This window comes from Scyliorhinus torazame, chromosome 7 (assembly GCF_047496885.1).
Source record: "Scyliorhinus torazame isolate Kashiwa2021f chromosome 7, sScyTor2.1, whole genome shotgun sequence".
NCBI classification, from domain to species: domain Eukaryota; kingdom Metazoa; phylum Chordata; class Chondrichthyes; order Carcharhiniformes; family Scyliorhinidae; genus Scyliorhinus; species Scyliorhinus torazame.
This window is the reverse complement of record NC_092713.1, coordinates 274,182,794-274,195,393: the sequence shown is the minus strand read 5'-3', so window position 1 is coordinate 274,195,393 and position 12,600 is coordinate 274,182,794. Positions and strand designations below refer to the sequence as shown.

At 76.2% G+C, this 12,600-nt stretch overlaps 1 long non-coding RNA gene across 1 annotated transcript in view; it reads right to left on the bottom strand.

The window, feature by feature from the left end:
• LOC140427047 (uncharacterized) overlaps positions 1-12,600 on the bottom strand; it is a 340,763-nt gene that overhangs the window by 40,436 nt on the left and 287,727 nt on the right. The gene's annotated exons all lie outside the window — the stretch shown is intronic.

Genomic DNA, 12,600 nt, shown 5'->3' with positions numbered 1-12,600 from the left:
GAACGTGCAAACTCTGCATAGACAGTGACCCAAGCTGGGAATCGAACCTGGGACCCTGGAGCTGTGAAGCAACAGTGCCGCTCCATGAATAAATAAAAAACTAAACAACTATTCAACGCATTTGGATGGCACAGTGGTTAGCACTGCTGCCTCACAGCGCTGAGACCCAGGTTTGATCCTGGCCCCGGGCCACTGTCCGTGTGGAGTTTGCACATTCTCCCTGTGTTTGATTGGGTCTCACTCCCGCAGCCCAAAGATGTGCAGGGCAGGTGAATTGGCCATGCTAAATTGTCCCTTAATTAGAAAAAAGTAATTGGGTACACCAAATTTATTTTTAAAAATCTATTCAACATATTTGATCTGATTTGACCAGGATGGCACGGCAGCACAGTTTAGCACTGCTGCCTCACGCCAGGGACCCGGGCTCAATTCCGGCTTTGGGTGACTAGCTGTGTGGAGTTTGCACATTTTCCCCATGTCTGCGTTGGATTCCTCCGGTTTCCTCCCATAGTCTAAAGATGTACAGCTTAGGTGGATTGGCCACGCTAAATTTACCCTTCGTGTCCAAAGACGTGCAAGTTAGGTGGGGTTACGGGAATTGGGCCTCGGTAGGCTGCTCTTTTGGAGAGTCAGTGCTGACTCGGTAGGCAGGCTGAATAGTAATCAAGTGTCTCTGTGCTTGGTGTCTGAGGGACTCTGTTGTTCAGTTCGAGTACAAGCATTCTGTTAATATATTTCATTGCGCATGTAACAGCATGGTTTTCCTTATATTCTTGCTGCTCACATGAATTGACCCAAGGCAGACTCCTGGAGCATAGGAACAGGAGCAGGCTACTTAGCTCCTCGAATCTATTCCACCTTTCAATAAGACCATAGCCGGGGATATCAGAACACAAATCCGGCTCCAGACTGGTGTGTGCTCAGAGTTAAGACTCTTGCATGGTCTCGGATCCCCCAAATGCCATGAATGCAACCGGATGGGTAACATTTGAATAAAGGCAGCCTCCACCGAGGGCTCCAAAGGTCCGTGTTCCAGAAATCAAGTGTGAGGCAAGGGGGCGTGAAGCAAGGCGGCGCTGGGGTTATGAGGTGTGGGGGTGAGGCAAGGGGTTTGGGGGGGGGGGGTGAGGCAAGGGGTGTGGGGGGAGGCAAGGGGGAGGTGAGGCAAGGGGAGGGGTGAGGCAAGGGGGGGAGGCAAGGGAGGGGTGAGGCAAGGGCGGGGGGAGGCAAGGGAGGGGTGAGGCAAGGGCGGGGTGAGGCAAGGGCGGGGTGAGGCAATGGGGGGGTGAGGCAATGGGGGGGGTGAGGCAATGGGGGGGGTGAGGCAATGGGGGGGTGAGGCATGGGGGGGGTGAGGCGAGAGGGGGAGAGAAGGGGGAGAGGAGGGGGTGAGGCGAGAGAAGGGGAGAGGAGGGGGTGAGGTGAGGGGGGGAGGAGGGGTGAGATGAGGAGGGAGGAGGGGGTGAGGCGAGGGGGGAGGAGGGGGTGGGGCGAGTGGGGAGGAGGGGGTGAGGCGAGGAGGGAGGAGGGGGTGAGGCGAGGAGGGGACGAGGGGGAGGTGAGGGGGGTGAGGCGAGGGGGGAAGGAGGGGGGAAGGAGGGGGTGAGGCGAGGGAGGGAGGACGGGGTGAGGCGAGGGAGGGAGGACGGGGTGAGGCGAGGGAGGGAGGAGGGGGTGAGGCGAGGGGGAGGAGGGGGTGAGGCGAGGGGAGGAGGGGGTGAGGCGAGGGGAGGAGGGGGTGAGGCGAGGGGAGGAGGGGGTGAGGCGAGGGGAGGAGGGGGTGAGACGAGGGATGGGAGGAGGAGTGAGGCGCGGGAGGCGAGAGGTGGAGGCGAGGGGTGGAGGCGAGGGGTGGAGGCGAGGGGTGGAGGCGAGGGGTGGAGGCGAGGGGAGGAGGCGAGGGGGGAATGGGGCGACGAATGGGGAAACGGGGAGGCGAGTGGGGGAACGGGGAGGTGAGGGGGAGGGGGAGGTGAGGGGGGGAGGGGGGAACGGGGAGGCGTGGTGTGAGGTAAGGGGGAATGGGGGTGGCAAGGGGGGGAGGCAAGGGGGAGGGGGAGGTGAGGGGAGGCGAGGGTGAGGGGAGGCGAGGGGGAGGGGGAGGTGAGGGGGGAGGGGGAGGCGAGGGGGAGGGGGAGGCGAGGGGGAGGGGGAGGCGAGGGGGAGGGTGAGGCGAGGGGGGAAGGGGAGGCAAGGGGAGGGGAGGCGAGGTGGGGAGGGGGAGGCGAGGTGGGGAGGGGGAGGCGAGGTGGAGGGGAGGCGAGGGGGGGAGGGGAGGCGAGTGGGGGAGGGGGAGGCGAGGGGGAGGGGGAGGCGAGGGGGAGGGGGAGGCGAGGGGGAGGGGGAGGCGAGGGGGGAGGGGGAGGCGAGGGGGGAGGGGGAGGCGAGGGGGGAGGGGGAGGCGAGGGGGGAGGGGGAGGCGAGGGGGGAGGAGGGGGAGGGGGAGGCGAGGGTGTGGGGGAGGCCAGGGGGGAGGCCAGGGGGAGGCGAGGGGGGGAGGCGAGGGGGGGAGGCGAGGGGGGGAGGCGAGGGGGGGAGGCGAGGGGGGGAGGCGAGGGGGGGAGGCGAGGGGGGGAGGCGAGGGGGGGAGGCGAGGGGGGGAGGCGAGGGGGAGGGGGAAGCAAGGGGGGATGTGGGGGAGGGGAGGGGGACGGGGAGGCGAGGGGGAGGTGAGGGGGAGGCGAGGGGGGGAGGTGAGGGGGAGGCGAGGGGGGGAGGTGAGGGGAGGCGAGGGGGGAGGCAAGGGGAGGCAAGGGGAGGCGAGGGGGAGGCGAGGGGGAGGCGAGGGGGGAGGCGAGGTGGGGTGGAGAGTGGTAGGGGAGGGGAGGGGGAGGCGAGGGGGGAGGGGAGGGGGAGGGGTGGGGGAGGGGGAGGGGTGGGGGTGGGGGAGGGGGAGGGGTGGGGGTGGGGGAGGGGGAGGGGTGGGGGAAGGGGAGGGGAGGGGGAGGCGAGGGGGAGGGGGAGGCGAGGGGGAGGGGGAGGCGAGGGGGAGGGGAGGCGAGGGGGGGAGGCGAGGGGGGGAGGGGGAGGCGAGGGGGGAGGGGGAGGCGAGGGGGAGGGGGAGGCGAGGGGGGGAGGGGAGGCGAGGGGGGGAGGGGGAGGCGAGGGGGGGAGGCGAGGGGGGAGGGGGAGGCGAGGGGGGGAGGTGGAGGCGAGGGGGGGAGGGGGAGGCGAGGGGGGGAGGGGGAGGCGAGGGGGGGAGGGGGAGGTGAGGGGGGAGGGGGAGGCGAGGGGGAGGCGAGGGGGAGGCAGGGGGAGGCGAGGGGGAGGCAAGGGGAGGCGAGGGGGCAGGCAAGGGGAGGCGAGGGGGGAGGCGAGGTGGGGTGGGGAGGGGAAGGGGAGGGGAGGGGGAGGGGAAGGGGAGGGGAGGGGGAGGGGTGGGGGGGAGGGGCAGGCGAGGGGGAGGGGGAGGCAAGAGGGAGGGGGATGCGAGAGGGGGAGGCGAGGGGGAGGGGGAAGCAAGGGGGGATGTGGGGGAGGGGAGGGGGAGGCGAGGGGGGAGGCAAGGGGACGCGAGGGGGAGGCGAGGGGGAGGCGAGGGGGGAGGCGAGGGGGAGGCGAGGTGGGGTGGAGAGGGGAAGGGGAGGGGAGGGGGAGGCGAGGGGGGGAGGGAGGGGAGGGGGGAGGCGAGGGGGGGAGGCGAGGGGGAGGGGGAGGCGAGGGGGGGGAGGGGGAGGCGAGGGGGAGGGGGAGGCGAGGGGGAGGGGGAGGCGAGGGGGAGGGCGAGACGAGGGGGAGGGGGAGACGAGGGGGAGGGGGAGACGAGGGGGAGGGGGAGGCGAGGGGGGTAGGGGAGGCGAGGGGAAGGGGGAGGTGAGGGGGTGAGGGGGAGGTGAGGGGGTGAGGGGGAGGTGAGGGGGTGAGGGGGAGGTGAGGGGGGAGAAGAGGTGAGGGTGAGGTGAGGTGGAGGGGGAGGTGAGGGGGAGGGGGAGGTGAGGGGGAGGTGAGGGGGAGGGAAGGCGAGGGGGAGGCGAGGGGGAGGCGAGGGGGAGGGGGAGGCGAGGGGGAGGGGGAGGCGAGGGGGAGGGGAGGCGAGGGGGAGGCGAGGGGGAGGGGGAGGCGAGGGGGAGGGGGAGGCGAGGGGGAGGGGGAGGCGAGGGGAGGGGGAGGCGAGGGGGAGGCGAGGGGGAGGCGAGGGGGAGGGGGAGGCGAGGGGGAGGGGGAGACGAGGGGGAGGGGGAGGCGAGGGGGGTAGGGGAGGCGAGGGGAAGGGGGAGGTGAGGGGGTGAGGGGGAGGTGAGGGGGTGAGGGGGAGGTGAGGGGGGAGAAGAGGTGAGGGGGAGAAGAGGTGAGGGTGAGGTGAGGGGGAGGGGGAGGTGAGGGGGAGGGGGAGGTGAGGGGGAGGGGGAGGTGAGGGGGAGGTGAGGGGGAGGGGGAGGTGAGGGGGAGGGGGAGGCGGGGGGAGGGGGAGGTGAGGGGGAGGGGGAGGCGGGGGGAGGGGGAGGCGAGGGGGAGGCGAGGGGGAGGGGGAGGCAAGGGGGAGGCAAGGGGGAGGCGAGGGGGAGGCGAGGGGGAGGGGGAGGCGAGGGGGAGGGGGAGGCGAGGGGGAGGGGGGAGGCGAGGGGGAGGGGGAGGCGAGGGGGAGGGGAGGCGAGGGGGAGGGGGAGGCGAGGGGGAGGGAGAGGCGAGGGGAGGCGAGGGGGAGGGGGAGGCGAGGGGGAGGGCGAGACGAGGGGGAGGGGGAGACGAGGGGGAGGGGGAGACGAGGGGGAGGGGGAGACGAGGGGGAGGGGGAGGCGAGGGGGGTAGGGGAGGCGAGGGGAAGGGGGAGGTGAGGGGGTGAGGGGGAGGTGAGGGGGAGGTGAGGGGGGAGAAGAGGTGAGGGTGAGGTGAGGTGGAGGGGGAGGTGAGGGGGAGGGGGAGGTGAGGGGGAGGGGGAGGCGAGGGGGAGGTGAGGGGGAGGGAAGGCGAGGGGGAGGCGAGGGGGAGGCGAGGGGGAGGGGGAGGCGAGGGGGAGGGGAGGCGAGGGGGAGGCGAGGGGGAGGGGGAGGCGAGGGGGAGGGGGAGGCGAGGGGGAGGGGGAGGCGAGGGGGAGGCGAGGGGGAGGCGAGGGGGAGGGGGAGGCGAGGGGGAGGGGGAGACGAGGGGGAGGGGGAGACGAGGGGGAGGGGGAGGCGAGGGGGGTAGGGGAGGCGAGGGGAAGGGGGAGGTGAGGGGGTGAGGGGGAGGTGAGGGGGTGAGGGGGAGGTGAGGGGGGAGAAGAGGTGAGGGGGAGAAGAGGTGAGGGTGAGGTGAGGGGGAGGGGGAGGTGAGGGGGAGGGGGAGGTGAGGGGGAGGGGGAGGTGAGGGGGAGGTGAGGGGGAGGGGGAGGTGAGGGGGAGGGGGAGGCGGGGGGAGGGGGAGGTGAGGGGGAGGGGGAGGCGGGGGGAGGGGGAGGCGAGGGGGAGGCGAGGGGGAGGGTGAGGCAAGGGGGAGGCAAGGGGGAGGCGAGGGGGAGGCGAGGGCGAGGGGGAGGCGAGGGGGAGGGGGAGGCGAGGGGGAGGGGGAGGCGAGGGGGAGGGGGAGGCGAGGGGGAGGGGGAGGCGAGGGGGAGGGGGAGGCGAGGGGGAGGGGAGGCGAGGGGGAGGGGGAGGCGAGGGGGAGGGAGAAGCGAGGGGAGGCGAGGGGAGTGGAGGCGAGGGGGAGGCGAGGGGAGGCGAGGGGGAGGGGGAGGCGAGGGGGAGGGGGAGGCGAGGGGGAGGGGGAGGCGAGGGGGTGAGGGGGAGGTGAGGGGGAGAAGAGGTGAGGGTGAGGTGAGGGGGAGGGGGAGGTGAGGGGGAGGGGGAGGTGAGGGGGAGGGGGAGGCGAGGGGGAGGCGATGGGGAGGGGGAGGCGAGGGGGAGGGGGAGGCGAGGGGGAGGGGGAGGCGAGGGGGAGGGGGAGGCGAGGGGGAGGGGGAGGCGAGGGGGAGGCAAGGGGGAGGCGAGGGGGAGGCAAGGGGGAGGCGAGGGGGAGGCAAGGGGGAGGCGAGGGGGAGGCGAGGGGGAGGCGAGGGGGAGGCAAGGGGGAGGCGAGGGGGAGGCAAGGGGGAGGCGAGGGGGAGGGGGAGGCGAGGGGGAGGCGAGGGGGAGGGGGAGGCGAGGGGGAGGGGAGGCGAGGGGGAGGGGAGGCGAGGGGAGGCGAGGGGGAGGCGAGGGGGAGGCGAGGGGGAGGCGAGGGGGAGGCGAGGGGGAGGCGAGGGGGAGGCGAGGGGGAGGCGAGGGGAGGCGAGGGGAGGCGAGGGGGAGGCGAGGGGGAGGCGAGCGGAGCGGGAGGCGAGGGGGAGGGGAGGCGAGGGGAGGGGAGGCGAGGGGGAGGGGAGGCGAGGGGGAGGGGAGGCGAGGGGGAGGGGGAAGCAAGGGGGGATGTGGGGGAGGGGAGGGGGACGGGGAGGCGAGGGGGGAGGTGAGGGGGAGGCGAGGGGGGGAGGTGAGGGGGAGGCGAGGGGGGGAGGTGAGGGGAGGCGAGGGGGAGGCAAGGGGAGGCGAGGGGGAGGCGAGGGGGAGGCGAGGGGGGAGGCGAGGTGGGGTGGGGGGGGAGGCGAGGTGGGGTGGGGAGGCGAGGGGGAGGGGGAGGTGGAGGCGAGGGGGAGGGGGAGGCGAGGGGGGTAGGGGAGGCGAGGGGGAGGGGGAGGCGAGGGGGTAGGGGAGGCGAGGGGAAGGGGGAGGTGAGGGGGGTGAGGGGGAGGTGAGGGGGTGAGGGGGGGTGAGGGGGAGGTGAGGGGGTGAGGGGGAGGTGAGGGGGTGAGGGGGAGGTGAGGGGGGAGAAGAGGTGAGGGGGAGGGAGAGGCGAGGGGGAGGGAGAGGCGAGGGGAGGCGAGGGGAGGGGAGGCGAGGGGGAGGGGAGGCGAGGGGGAGGGGAGGCGAGGGGGAGGCGAGGGGGAGGGCGAGGGGGAGGCGAGGGGGAGGCGAGGGGAGGCGAGGGGGAGGCGAGGGGGAGGCGAGCGGGAGGCGAGGGGGGAGGCGAGGGGGAGGGGGAGGCAAGGGGGAGGCAAGGGGGAGGCGAGGGGGAGGCGAGGGGGAGGGGGAGGCGAGGGGGGAGGGGGAGGCGAGGGGGAGGGGGGAGGCGAGGGGGAGGGGGAGGCGAGGGGGAGGGGGAGGCGAGGGGGAGGGGAGGCGAGGGGGAGGGGGAGGCGAGGGGGAGGGAGAGGCGAGGGGAGGCGAGGGGAGTGGAGGCGAGGGGGAGGCGAGGGGAGGCGAGGGGGAGGGGGAGGCGAGGGGGAGGGGGAGGCGAGGGGGAGGGGGAGGCGAGGGGGTGAGGGGGAGGTGAGGGGGAGAAGAGGTGAGGGTGAGGTGAGGGGGAGGGGGAGGTGAGGGGGAGGGGGAGGTGAGGGGGAGGGGGAGGGGGGAGGCGAGGGGGAGGGGGAGGCGAGGGGGAGGGGGAGGCGAGGGGGAGGGGGAGGCGAGGGGGAGGGGGAGGCGAGGGGGAGGGGGAGGCGAGGGGGAGGCAAGGGGGGAGGCGAGGGGGGAGGCAAGGGGGAGGCGAGGGGGAGGCAAGGGGGAGGCGAGGGGGGAGGCGAGGGGGAGGCAAGGGGGAGGCGAGGGGGAGGCAAGGGGGAGGCGAGGGGGAGGGGGAGGCGAGGGGGAGGCGAGGGGGAGGGGGAGGCGAGGGGGAGGGGAGGCGAGGGGGAGGGAGAGGCGAGGGGAGGCGAGGGGGAGGGGAGGCGAGGGGAGGCGAGGGGGAGGCGAGGGGGAGGCGAGGGGAGGCGAGGGGAGGCGAGGGGGAGGCGAGGGGGAGGCGAGCGGGAGGCGAGGGGGAGGGGGAGGCGAGGGGGAGGGGGAGGCGAGGGGGAGGGGAGGCGAGGGGGAGGGGAGGCGAGGGGGAGGGGAGGCGAGGGGGAGGGGAGGCGAGGGGGAGGGGAGGCGAGGGGGAGGGGGGAAGCAAGGGGGGATGTGGGGGAGGGGAGGGGGACGGGGAGGCGAGGGGGGAGGTGAGGGGGAGGCGAGGGGGGGGAGGTGAGGGGGAGGCGAGGGGGGGAGGTGAGGGGAGGCGAGGGGGAGCAAGGGAGGCGAGGGGGAGGCGAGGGGGAGGCGAGGGGGGAGGCGAGGTGGGGTGGGGGGGGGAGGCGAGGTGGGGTGGGGAGGCGAGGGGGAGGGGGAGGTGGAGGCGAGGGGGAGGGGGAGGCGAGGGGGTAGGGGAGGCGAGGGGGGAGGGGGGAGGCGAGGGGGTAGGGGAGGCGAGGGGAAGGGGGAGGTGAGGGGGTGAGGGGGAGGTGAGGGGGTGAGGGGGGGGTGAGGGGGAGGTGAGGGGGTGAGGGGGAGGTGAGGGGGTGAGGGGGAGGTGAGGGGGGAGAAGAGGTGAGGGGGAGGGAGAGGCGAGGGGGAGGGAGAGGCGAGGGGAGGCGAGGGGGAGGGGAGGCGAGGGGGAGGGGAGGCGAGGGGGGAGGGGGAGGCGAGGGGGAGGCGAGGGGGAGGCGAGGGGGAGGCGAGGGGGAGGCGAGGGGAGGCGAGGGGGAGGCGAGGGGGAGGCGAGGGGGAGGCGAGCGGGAGGCGAGGGGGAGGGGAGGCGAGGGGGAGGGGAGGCGAGGGGGAGGGGAGGCGAGGGTGAGGCGAGGGGGGAGGGGGAGGCAAGGGGAGGGGGAGGCAAGGGGAGGGGGAGGCAAGGGGGAGGGGGAGGCAAGGGGGAGGGGGAGGCAAGGGGGAGGGGGAGGCGAGGGGGTGGGGGAGACGAGGGGGAGGGAGAAGCGAAGGGGAGTGAGAGGCGAAGGGGAGAGGGAGGCGAGGTGGAGGGGAAGGCAAGGGGGAGGGGGAGGCGAGGGGAGATGGGGGAGGGGGAGAGGAGGGGGGGCGAGGGGAGATGGGGAGGGGATGGGGAGGGGGGGCGAGGGGGAGGCGAGGGGGAGGGGAGGCGAGCAGGGAGGGGGTGGTGAGGGGATGGGGAGGCGAATTGGGGAAGGGGAGGCGAGGGGGAGGGTGGAGGGGAGGCGAGGGGGAGGCTGGAGGGGAGGCGAGGGGCAGGGGGAGGCGAGGGGCAGGGGGAGGCGAGGGGCAGGGGGAGGCGAGGGGCAGGGGGAGGCGAGGGGCAGGGGGAGGCAAGGGGGAGGGGGAGGCAAGGAGGGGAGGGGGAGGCAAGGAGGGGAGGGGGAGGCGAGGGGGAGGGGGAGGCAAGGGAAGGGAGGGGGAGGGGAGGGGGGGAGACGAGGAAGGAGGGGGAGATGAGTGGGAGGGGGGAAGCGAGGGGGGAGGGGGAGGCAACGGGGGGAGGGGGAGGCAAAGGGGTGAGGGGGAGCAAAGGGGGGAGGGTAGCGGGGGAGGGGGAGGCGAGCGGGGGAGGGGGAGGCGAGGTGGAGGGGAGGCGAGGGGGGGAGGGGAGGCGAGGGGGGGAGGGGGAGGCGAGGGGGAGGCGAGGGGGAGGGGGAGGCGAGGGGGAGGGGGAGGCGAGGGGGAGGGGGAGGCGAGGGGGAGGGGGAGGCGAGGGGGAGGGGGAGGCGAGGGGGGAGGGGGAGGCGAGGGGGAGGGGGAGGCGAGGGGGGAGGGGGAGGCGAGGGGGAGGCGAGGGTGTGGGGGAGGCCAGGGGGGAGGGGGAGGCGAGGGGGAGGCGAGGGTGTGGGGGAGGCCAGGGGGGAGGCGAGGAGGGGAGGCGAGGGGGAGGCGAGGAGGGGAGGCGAGGAGGGGAGGCGAGGGGGAGGCGAGGGGGGGGAGGCGAGGTGGGGAGGCGAGGGGGGAGGCGAGGGGGGGGGGGAGGCGAGGGGGGGGGGAGGCGAGGGGGAGGGGGAAGCAAGGGGGGATGTGGGGGAGGGGAGGGGGGATGTGGGGGAGGGGAGGGGGACGGGGAGGCGAGGGGGAGGTGAGGGGGAGGCGAGGGGGGAGGTGAGGGGGAGGCGAGGGGGGGAGGTGAGGGGAGGCGAGGGGGAGGCAAGGGGAGGCGAGGGGGGAGGCGAGGGGGAGGCGAGGGGGAGGCGAGGGGGAGGCGAGGGGGAGGCGAGGGGGGAGGCGAGGTGGGGTGGGGAGGGGAGGGGGAGGCGAGGGGGGAGGGGAGGGGGAGGGGTGGGGGAGGGGAGGGGTGGGGGAAGGGGAGGGGAGGGGGAGGCGAGGGGGGGAGGGGGGAGGCGAGGGGGGAGGGGGAGGCGAGGGGGGGAGGGGGAGGCGAGGGGGGGAGGGGGAGGCGAGGGGGGAGGGGAGGCGAGGGGGGGAGGGGAGGCGAAGGGGGGAGGGGAGGCGAGGGGGGGAGGGGGAGGCGAGGGGGGGGAGGGGGAGCCGAGGGGGGGGGAGGGGAGTCGAGGGGGGGAGGGGGAGCCGAGGGGGGGAGGGGGAGGCGAGGGGGGGAGGGGGAGGCGAGGGGGGGAGGGGGAGGCGAGGGGGAGGGGGAGGCGAGGGTGGAGGGGGAGGCGAGGGGGGGAGGGGGAGGCGAGGGGGGGAGGGGGAGGCGAGGGGGGAGGGGGAGGCGAGGGGGGGAGGGGGAGGCGAGGGGGGGAGGGGGAGGCGAGGGGGGGAGGCGAGGGGGGGAGGGGGAGGTGAGGGGGGAGGGGAGGCGAGGGGGAGGCGAGGGGGGAGGGGGAGGCGAGGGGGAGGCGAGGGGGAGGCGAGGGGGAGGCGAGGGGGGGGAGGGGGAGGCGAGGGGGAGGCGAGGGGGAGGCAAGGGGAGGCGAGGGGGCAGGCAAGGGGAGGCGAGGGGGAGGCAAGGGGAGGCGAGGGGGAGGCAAGGGGAGGCGAGGGGGAGGCAAGGTGGGGTGGGGAGGGGAAGGGGATGGGAAGGGGAGGGGTGGGGGAAGGGGAGGGGTGGGGGAAGGGGAGGGGAGGGGGAGGGGGAGGGGTGGGGGAAGGGGAGGGGAGGGGGAGGCGAGGGGGGAGGTGGGAGGGGAGGGGGGAGGGGGAGGCGAGGGGGGGGAGGGGGAGGCGAGGGGGAGGCGAGGGGGGGAGGGGGAGGCGAGGGGGAGGGGGAGGCAAGAGGGAGGGGGATGCGAGAGGGGGAGGCGAGGGGGAGGGGGAAGCAAGGGGGGATGTGGGGGAGGGGAGGGGGACGGGGAGGCGAGGGGGGAGGTGAGGGGGAGGCGAGGGGGGAGATGAGGGGGAGGCGAGGGGGGGAGATGAGGGGGAGGCGAGGGGGGGAGGTGAGGGGGAGGCGAGGGGGAGGCGAGGGGGGAGGCGAGGGGGGAGGCGAGGGGGGAGGCGAGGTGGGGTGGAGAGGGGAAGGGGAGGGGAGGGGGAGGCGAGGGGGAAGGGGAGGGGGAGGAGTGGGGGAAGGGGAGGGGAGGGGGAGGCGAGGGGGGGAGGCGAGGGGGGAGGGGGAGGCGAGGGGGGGAGGGGGAGGCGAGGGGGAGGGGGAGGCGAGGGGAGGCGAGGGGGGGGAGGGGGAGGCGAGGGGGGGAGGGGGAGGCGAGGGGGGGAGGGGGAGGCGAGGGGGGGAGGGGAGGCGAGGGGGGGAGGGGGAGGCGAGGGGGGGAGGGGGAGGCGAGGGGGGAGGGGGAGGCGAGGGGGGAGGGGGAGGCGAGGGGGGGAGGTGGAGGCGAGGGGGGGAGGGGGAGGCGAGGGGGGGAGGGGGAGGCGAGGGGGGAGGGGGAGGCGAGGGGGGAGGGGGAGGCGAGGGGGGGAGGGGGAGGCGAGGGGGGGAGGGGGAGGCGAGGGGGGGAGGGGGAGGCGAGGGGGGGAGGGGGAGGCGAGGGGGGGAGGGGGAGGCGAGGGGGGGAGGGGGAGGGGGAGGCGAGGGGGGAGGGGGAGGCGAGGGGGGGAGGGGGAGGCGAGGGGGGGAAGGGGGTGGCGAGGGGGGAGGGGGAGGCGAGGGGGGAGGGGGAGGCGAGGGGGGGAGGGGGAGGCGAGGGGGGAGGGGGAGGCGAGGGGGGGAGGGGGAGGCGAAGGGGGGAGGGGGAGGCGAGGGGGGGAGGGGGAGGCGAGGGGCGGAGGGGGAGGCGAGGGGGGGAGGGGAGGCGTGGGGGGAGGGGGAGGCGAGGGTGAAGGGGGAGGGGGAGACGAGGGGGAGGCGAGGGGGGAGGGGGAGGCGAAGGGGAGGCGAGGGGGGGAGGGGGAGGCGAGGGGGGAGGGGGAGGCGAGGGGGGAGGGGGAGGCGAGGGGGGGAGGGGGAGGCGAGGGGGGAGGGGGAGGCGAGGGGGGAGGGGGAGGCGAGGGGGGGAGGGGGAGGCGAGGGGGGGAGGGGGAGGTGCGAGGGGGGCGAGGGGGAGGCGAGGGGGGAGGGGGAGGCGAGGGGGAGGCGAGGGGGAGGCAAGGGGAGGCGAGGGGGAGGCAAGGGGAGGCGAGGGGAAGGCAAGGGGAGGCGATGGGGAGGCGAGGTGGGGTGGGGAGGGGAAGGGGAGGGGAAGGGGAGGGGAGGGGAGGCGAGGGGGGGGAGGGGAGGGGGAGGGGTGGGGGAAGGGGAGGGGTGGGGGAGGGGGAGGCGAGGGGGAGGGGGAGGTGGGGAGGGGAGGGGGGGAGGGGGAGGTGAGGGGGGAGGGGGAGGCGAGGGGGGGAGGGGGAGGCGAGGGGAGGGGGAGGCAAGAGGGAGGGGGATACGAGAGGGGGAGGCCAGGGAGGAAGGGGGTGGCGAGGGGAGGGGGAGGGGAGGCGAGGGGGGGAGGGGGAGGGGGGGAGGGGGAGGTGGAGGCGAGGGGGAGGAGGGGGAGGGGGAGGGGGAGGCGAGGGGGGAGGAGGGGGAGGGGGAGGCAAGGGTGTGGGGGAGGCCAGGGGGGGAAGCTAGTAGGGGAGGCGAGGG